Genomic DNA, 8,826 nt, shown 5'->3' on the forward strand with positions numbered 1-8,826 from the left:
GTGCGAAGGCTACAGTGCGTGTGGATGATGAACTAAGTGAATTTTTCTCTTTGAAAATTGGGTTGAAACAGGGATGTGTCATGTCTCCATGGTTGTTCAATCTGTACACGGATGGGGTAATAAAAAAGGTACAAGGTAGGGTAGTGGATGTTGGAGTGGCCCTGGTGAGAGAGGATAGTGTTTGGAAACTCCCTGTACTGTTGTTTGCAGATGATGTTGAGTGAAGACGAAGGGGAGCTGCAAGGCTTGGTGGATGAGTTTGGGAGAGTGTGTAAGAAACGGAATCTACAGGTGAATGTAGGGAAGAGTAAAGTGATGGTCTTTGAGAGAGGTGAAGTCAGTGAATGTACAGCTAGGGTGGATGGTGAGGAACTGGAAAATGTGAGTTCGTTTAAGTACTTGGGTAGTGTGATGAGTAAGGATGGATGTTTGGAGGGTGAAGTGCTTGAAAGGGTACAGCAGGGAAGAAAGGTTGTTGGTTCTTTGAAAGCAGTGATAAGAAACAGGGAAGTGAGCATGGAAGTGAAAAAGTTACTACATGACAGTATTGTGATACCAACTCTAACGTATGGAAGTGAAGCTTGGACGTTGTTGGAAGGACACAAGTCAAGAGTGAGAGCAGTTGAAATGAGTTATTTAAGAGGAGCCTGTGGAGTCACATGGAGAGACAGGCTGACGAATGAGGATATTGTTACATAGCCTATGATTTCATCATCCTTTGTGTAATTTTAACGCACAGTATGCTGCATGTTTGATCACGAGCGTGTTCTGCCTCAGTCCCCCCCTTCTACCGTTATAGTAGAGTAAGTCATCTCTGTTATACTTTGCGGGATTGTCATCTCTTTGTCCCCATGGCTTCATTTGCGCGTCCCTCTTACAAGTTGTATCAGGCTCTGCTGGCCCCTATATAATGAGCTCAGTCTCTGCATCATTGCCACTTAGATCTGCTCCTCACTTTGTTCACATCTCTGTCCTCCCCTGTACAGATATTATTATTGTGAGTGCTCAAGAAGTCTCCAACCATCTAGCAGCTGTGTGTAATTTGAGTATAACTGTTGTTGCATTTTTTCTTGTACTGTATAGCATAAGTTTAATTTGTAGGCCTAGTGAAGTTTTTGTAATTCATGTAGGGATCTTTATGTCAGTTATTTTTGATAATAGTTTGTATCTGTAATAATTTATCTGGCATTCACTGAGTATTATCTGGTATCTCATTTTATCAGGGCTGACTTAGATAAATTTATTCTTGCTAATTTCGTGTTAATAGAGGCTATTGCAGTTAACCATATATTTAACCTGTTTATTTGCCATTACATTATCCTTATGAGTCCTGAATGTTTTGTTGTTAATTTAAGCATTAAACTTTAACTTGTAATTTTACCTAACTCTTTTGTTTTGAACCTGGAACTTTACGGGACAGTAGTGATTTTCAGTATTCTCACTTAAAGTGTACATTATCTTTCTCTGTTCCGTAACATAAATTTGGCGACCTCATATCAGGATATTCAGGATATTATCATAAGGATATTGTTTGATATTTTGTGACTGTGATATATTCATGATGGCTACTATTTCTACACTTGATGAAGCCAAAGATTTTTTGTCAAATGTGCAAACAGTGTGTGATATAGAAAACAGAACAAAGAATGAACTTAAGCTTGTTGCTCAACAATTGGGAATTGCAGTTCACTCTCATCATTCTAAAGATCAAATTGTTGGCATGATTAATAAAAGCTTGTTTAATGTAACTCCTCCAAATGAGCAAACGCGGATTGAATTAGCTAAGTTACAGCTAGCCCTGCAGGAGGCTCGTGTGAAGGAAGCTGAATTTCAAGCACGTGCTAAGGAGGCTGAGTCTCAGGCTAAGGAGGCGGAATCTCAGGCTCGTATTGAAGAGGCACAGGTACAGGCTCAGGCACAAATTGAACTTGCTAGGATTCAGGCAGACCATGAGTATCGCATGAAACAAGGTGGAACTGGATCATCTAGCTCTGATGATTTTGATGTGGCTAAAAATGTTAAACTTGTCCCTCCTTTTAATGAATCTGATTTAACAAAGTATTTTCAGTTGTTTGAGAGGGTAGCTACAGGTTTTAATTGGCCTAAGGAGTATTGGACAGTACTCCTTCAAACTGTTCTCACCGGTAAAGCTCAAGTAACTTATGCATCTTTGCCTCAGGATCAGTCTGATAATTATGATGTAGTTAAGAGCTTGATTCTTAAGGCCTATGAGCTTGTTCCTGAAGCCTATAGAGTAAAATTTAGGACAACTTACAAGCAAGATAAGCAATCCCATGTTGAGTATGCAAAAATCAAAGAAGATCTGTTAGAGCAGTGGTTAAATTCTAAGAATGTGGATTCTGATTTTGGTAAATTTAAGCAGATGATTTTGCTGGAGGATTTCAAAAGGTGTATTAGTAAAGATGTAAGCCTATATCTTGATGAGAAAAGAATAGATAATTTGTCTGATGCTGCAGTTTTAGCTGATGAGTATGTTCTCACTCACAAGAGATATTCTAGAGAAAAAGGGAAAGCTGAGAGTATGTTGCCTCTACTCAGAGTACAGGTAACAGGAAAGAGAATAAGGATGATGTTTCTCAGGAAGTAAATACTAGCTTCACCTCTAGATTTCAGAGAAGTAAATGTACTTATTGTAGTAAGCTTGGTCATACTACGGAGAGATGTTTCAGGAGACAGCGTGATGTGAACAAAAAGGAGTCTTTAAATATTCAGTCAATTGGTCTAGTGTCCACTCTTGAGAGTTCCCAGAATTCTTTAACTGAGTTAACTGAACCTGCTTTGAGGGGTAACTTAAATTCTCATGATGGAGCTCCTCTTTTGAGCAGTAACGTGGGTGACACTCTCAAGAGTTCATGTGCTAATTTCCTGTCTGATGGTTTTGTCAGTCCTCTGGACAGTAATGACAGGAAATCAGTTAAAATATATCGTGATACAGGTGCTTGCCAATCCCTTATGCTGACCAGTGTTCTAGGCTCTAAGGTTAATTCCTCTGATGAAACTGTAATCTTACAAGGTGTAGGGAATAATTACTTCTCTGTCCCTCTGTGCAGAGTGAATTTAGAGTCTGGTTTTGTTAATGGTTCCGTTATGGTTGGGTTGGTTGAGACACTCCCAATGTCAGGTGTAACTTTCTTACTTGGAAATGATATTGGTGGAAGTCAAGTGTGTCCAGCTCCTCAGTTGTCTAGTGAGCCAGTGGCTGCGGCCCAGGATTGTGATGTCCCTGATGTGTTCCCTGCAAGTGCTGTCACTAGGGCTAAGTCTAAAGTTACTGGTGATTTAGAGGATAATGATGATGATGATGTTATCCTAGCTGACACTTTTCTTGCTAATTTGGACCACTCACCAGATGAGGCAGTACCCCGTAGTGTTGATAATTTGTCTCGTCAAGAGTTGGTTGAGTTGCAGGTTGCTGACCCTGAGTTGAAAGGTCTAGCTAACTCTGCTTACAGTGAAGAAGAGTCAGCCGGTGCTTCTACTTGTTATTATGTAAAGTCAGGAGTACTTATGAGGAAGTGGAGACCCCCAACAGCATCAGCCGACTGTGAATGGGAGGTTGTACATCAAGTTGTCATCCCTCGTGTTTGTAGGCAGGATATCATTAGAGTGGCTCATGATTCCAGTTTGGCAGGACACCTTGGAGTGAGGAAGACTGTGGCACGCATTTTGAAACACTTCTACTGGCCAGGTATCTTCAGGGATGTTTCCTGGTATTGTAAGTCTTGTCACACCTGTCAAGTTGTGGGGAAGTGTAATCAGACTGAAAAGGTTGCACCTCTAGTTCCCATTCCTCCTTTTGAGGCGCCTTTCACCCGTGTGTTGGTGGATATTGTGGGCCCTCTTCCTAAGACTTCTTCAGGATTTTCTTATGTGTTGACCATAATTGATATGGCTACTCGTTATCCTGAAGCCATTCCACTTAGAAATATCTCAGCAAAGAACGTGGTTAAGGAAATGCTAGGGTTCTTCACAAAGTTTGGTCTGCCCAAGGAGGTACAGTCAGACCGAGGAAGTAATTTCATGTCAAATGTTTTCAAGCAGTCTCTGAAAGAGTTGGGCATCACCCAGATCACGTCTTCAGCTTACCATCCCCAGACCCAAGGAGCGTTGGAGAGATATCATCAAACACTCAAATCGATGCTCAAGAAATACTGTTTGGAACATCAGAAAGACTGGGATAAAGGTCTTCCATTCGTTGTGTTTGCTGCAAGAGAATCTCCAAATGAATCACTGGGCTTCTCACCTTTTGAACTACTGTTTGGCCATGAAGTAAGAGGACCCCTTAAGTTACTCAAGGAATGCTGGCTGTCGGAGGAAGATGACGTCAACCTGCTGAAGTATGTGATGAATTTCAAAGAACGGCTGTCCACCGCTTTACAGCTGGCGAGAGAGAATTTAGGAGCTGCTCAGGAGAAGATGAAGACTTGGTATGACAAGAAGTCCAGGTTACGCCACTTTCAGCCAGGAGATCAGGTTTTGATTCTGCTACCAGTTCATGGGCAACCTCTTCAAGCCAAGTTTAGTGGCCCTTATTTCGTGGAGAAGAAACTCAGTGATGTCAGCTATGTCATCGCCACACCAGATCGTAGAAAGAGCAAGCAACTATGTCACATCAACATGCTAAAGTTATATCACAAGCGGGATGAAAATAATCCAGTCTGCACTGTAGCTGTTCCACCCGAGTCTACAAGTGAAGTTCTCCCATGCAGCATGAGCCTGAGTGATAGTTTGGGGAAGAATCCTGATATCATGAATGATCTCCAGACTAAGCTTTCTCATCTACCTCCCAAGGAAAGGCAGGAGTTTTCGGCATTACTGCAGGAGTACCCGCAAGTGTTCCGTGCTACTCCAGGAAGAACCACTGTGTTGATGCATGATGTCGATGTTGGAGACGCAAAGCCAATTAAATTGCCTCCTTACCGTGTGAACCCAGTGAAAGTTCCTCTCATCCAGAAGGAGCTTGGCTACCTGTTGGACCACAAGATGATTGAGCCCTGTCAGAGCGAGTGGAGTTCTCCTGTCACTCTAGTCCCTAAGCCAGGTGGGTCACAGAGGCTTTGCATCGACTACAGACGTGTTAATCAGATAACTAAAACAGACACTTACCCTCTCCCTCGTGTGGAAGATTGCATAGACAAGATCGGAAAGGCTAGGTACATAAGTAAGTTTGATTTGTTAAAGAGATACTGGCAAGTACCTATGACTGAACGTGCTAGGGAGATCTCGTGTTTTGTAACATTAGGAAGGGCTTTTGCATGTTCTGTAATGCCATATACAGATTGTTTTAGAGTAATAAGAAATTTCCTTTGTAAATTTCTTTTTTCTTTGTGGGGAGGTGTTACATAGCCTATGATTTCATCATCCTTTGTGTAATTTTAACGCACAGTATGCTGCATGTTTGATCACGAGCGTGTTCTGCCTCAGTCCCCCCCTTCTACCGTTATAGTAGAGTAAGTCATCTCTGTTATACTTTGCGGGATTGTCATCTCTTTGTCCCCATGGCTTCATTTGCGCGTCCCTCTTACAAGTTGTATCAGGCTCTGCTGGCCCCTATATAATGAGCTCAGTCTCTGCATCATTGCCACTTAGATCTGCTCCTCACTTTGTTCACATCTCTGTCCTCCCCTGTACAGATATTATTATTGTGAGTGCTCAAGAAGTCTCCAACCATCTAGCAGCTGTGTGTAATTTGAGTATAACTGTTGTTGCATTTTTTCTTGTACTGTATAGCATAAGTTTAATTTGTAGGCCTAGTGAAGTTTTTGTAATTCATGTAGGGATCTTTATGTCAGTCATTTTTGATAATAGTTTGTATCTGTAATAATTTATCTGGCATTCACTGAGTATTATCTGGTATCTCATTTTATCAGGGCTGACTTAGATAAATTTATTCTTGCTAATTTCGTGTTAATAGAGGCTATTGCAGTTAACCATATATTTAACCTGTTTATTTGCCATTACATTATCCTTATGAGTCCTGAATGTTTTGTTGTTAATTTAAGCATTAAACTTTAACTTGTAATTTTACCTAACTCTTTTGTTTTGAACCTGGAACTTTACGGGACAGTAGTGATTTTCAGTATTCTCACTTAAAGTGTACATTATCTTTCTCTGTTCCGTAACAATATAAAGGAGCGTTGTGGTGTGGATGTGGATGTAATAGGAAGCGTTATGAGGAACACACTGAGGTGGTTTGGCCATGTGGAGAGGATGGAGGGTGAAAGACTGACGAAGAGAGTGTATGTGAGTGAGGTGGAGGGGGGAAGGGGGAGGGGGAGGCCGAGGATGAGATGGAGGGATGGGATGGAGAGGTATATGAGAGAAGGGTGTGTGAGTTGGGAGCAGGGCAGTGAAATGGCGGGGGACAGGGCGACTTGGAGGCGATTTGTTTGTGGCCACCACAAACGGGATTGAGGCGTCTGGCAATAGATAGATAGATAGATAGATTATTATGTGTATGTGTGTGTGCTTGGATGCATGTATGTATGTAGGGATGTCGACGGGTAGGTAAGTATTTATAATTTACCATCGCATGAGTCTACTAATTAGTTACATGCACTGATTTATCGATGTAATCTATTCACATTCACCTATATCCACATGTATCTGTAGTTTTATCTTTATCTATCTTGTAAGACATGTGACGAGAGTCTTCGGAAACTATATGTCAATAACGGGTAATTTTTGTGTCCATAATTTGGTGACGTAATATAATCGGGTTAGCGTATTTAAATACGTGACCTGCCTACACACGTGAGTATATCGAGAGAGAGAGAGAGAGAGAGAGAGAGAGAGAGAGAGAGAGAGAGAGAGAGAGATTATTATTATTATTATTTTATTCACGGTTAACTATCATCGTACCCGAATATCCACACAAATATCCACACACCTGGCAATTGGACGCCTGGTGGTCTAGGGGGTAAGGGTTTATGTCTGAGGTATGACTTGGAATTAAATCTCACGTATAACCACCCAGGGAAAAGCCGTCCCCAAAGCACACAAGATATAGCCATGCGAGTGTTAACAGGTGTGTACGAAACGGATCACCTGTATTTTGGATAAGGAGAGGCGATACAGATAACGCGTGACTGATAAGCTTTTTGGGCGGATGGCATTGGGTACAGTTGAGCTCAAAGATTCTGGTACAAAGGGTTTAGCTCAGCCCTTGGACCAACGGGAAGGGTGCTTAACCCTCTCATGGTCGGGGCAACTCTGATGATGTTAAGAGAAGCCGTAGTTACAGAAATGAACTGTAAGGAAGAGGTGTTTAGTCCATTTGGTTTAGTTTACTTCTTTCTGTTGAACTGATGTTCAGGTGTAGTCAGACTAGTAACCAAGGAGACTCATTCCTACCACATAACTAAGGATGTTCGAATTTAATGCAACCATGAATTAATGTTAAAGTTGTGGGAATGGCCCAGTTCCACCAGTTGAAAATAGACCGACTATAATAAACTTCGACTCGTGGAAAATATGCTAACACTGGCAGCCCATATGAAAAAAAAAAAAAAAAAAAAAAAAAAAAGAAGGGGTGGAATGATCGAAATGAAAAGGAAGTAAACATGATTGGGTTGGGTGGCGCATAAGACAAGAGAATCTGTTGGTCAAGGATGTATCAGTGGGGGAGGTGGAGGGCTGTGCAATGGCTGAAAATGGAGAAAGCAGTAGATGATAATGAGGTTTATTCGGAAATTATAAACTTTAACAGAGAAAGTTTAATGAACTACTTAGAGGAAATACGTTAGAAAGCCCAGATGAGTGGGGCTGTACCAGTGGAATTAAAGAAGGCTGTGACTGTACCTTGGTATAAATTCAAAAGCTACTGAAATGATTGCAAAATTGCCGTGGACTAAGTCTGTTGAGTGTCGTAGGTAAGGTATATGGAAGGATAGTGACAGAAAAGTAGGACAGCGATGGAGAGTGGATTCCGTAATGGTACTGAATGTATGTACTAAATATGCTAAATATGTACAGTAAGGGACATAGGGGAAAACAGGCGAGAAGGACTAAGGCTTTTATGGACTCAGAGAAGTATATGACAGAGATGGCAGGGGGAGATTATGGAAGGTGTAATATATGTATGGTGTGAAAGGTATTTATTTCATGCTAGGTGGTAGTACAGAATGTGTAAAGATAGACTGATGTTTGAGATTGTTTCAGTATCAGCGGTGGAGAGGGAGAAGTACGTGTGATGTCCCATGGGTGCCTGTACTCTTTTCACCTTAAGCCGGCCTAGATTTTCGTCCTTTTCCTGCGCATTTCGTGAGGTTTAATGATAGGGAAAGGCTATGCTAATGAGGATCGTTTGGTCTGAGAATATCGAAGGCCTCAATGATAAGTGCATGGATGTGTGCCCCATTTCACTAGGCACTCTGTTGTACTTTCATGATTGTGCTTTTCCTGCTCCTGATGGTGGATTCAACTCATCCCACGTTTTAGAGGAAAGTAGGGTTATGATGCAGCAGATAACATGATTAGATTTTTGTTCTAAGTCATGTATGCAAGTCTGTTTGTTTATTTTTCATTACGGTTCAAAAGACTTCTATGTAGCCTTTGAACCACCAACACAATACACCCTACAACCACGTCCCTCCACCCCGCCTCTGATCCACCTCTCCTCCACCCACCCACCCACTCCACGACAACTGTACGTAAGTCCCCAAGAGCAGGAAATGTTCATGTGGGGAACTACAGGGGTTACAAAGGGACTAAAAGAAGCACTGATACCAGGATGTACAGGGAGGGACAAAAGTTCGTCTGTTTTTCCACTGGCTCTTCTTCACACTCTGGGCATGTCCGTCACAC

Source organism: Coenobita brevimanus, chromosome 67, assembly GCF_032717465.1.
Source record: "Coenobita brevimanus isolate Jiangsu-jjx chromosome 67, ASM3271746v2, whole genome shotgun sequence".
Taxonomy (NCBI): domain Eukaryota; kingdom Metazoa; phylum Arthropoda; class Malacostraca; order Decapoda; family Coenobitidae; genus Coenobita; species Coenobita brevimanus.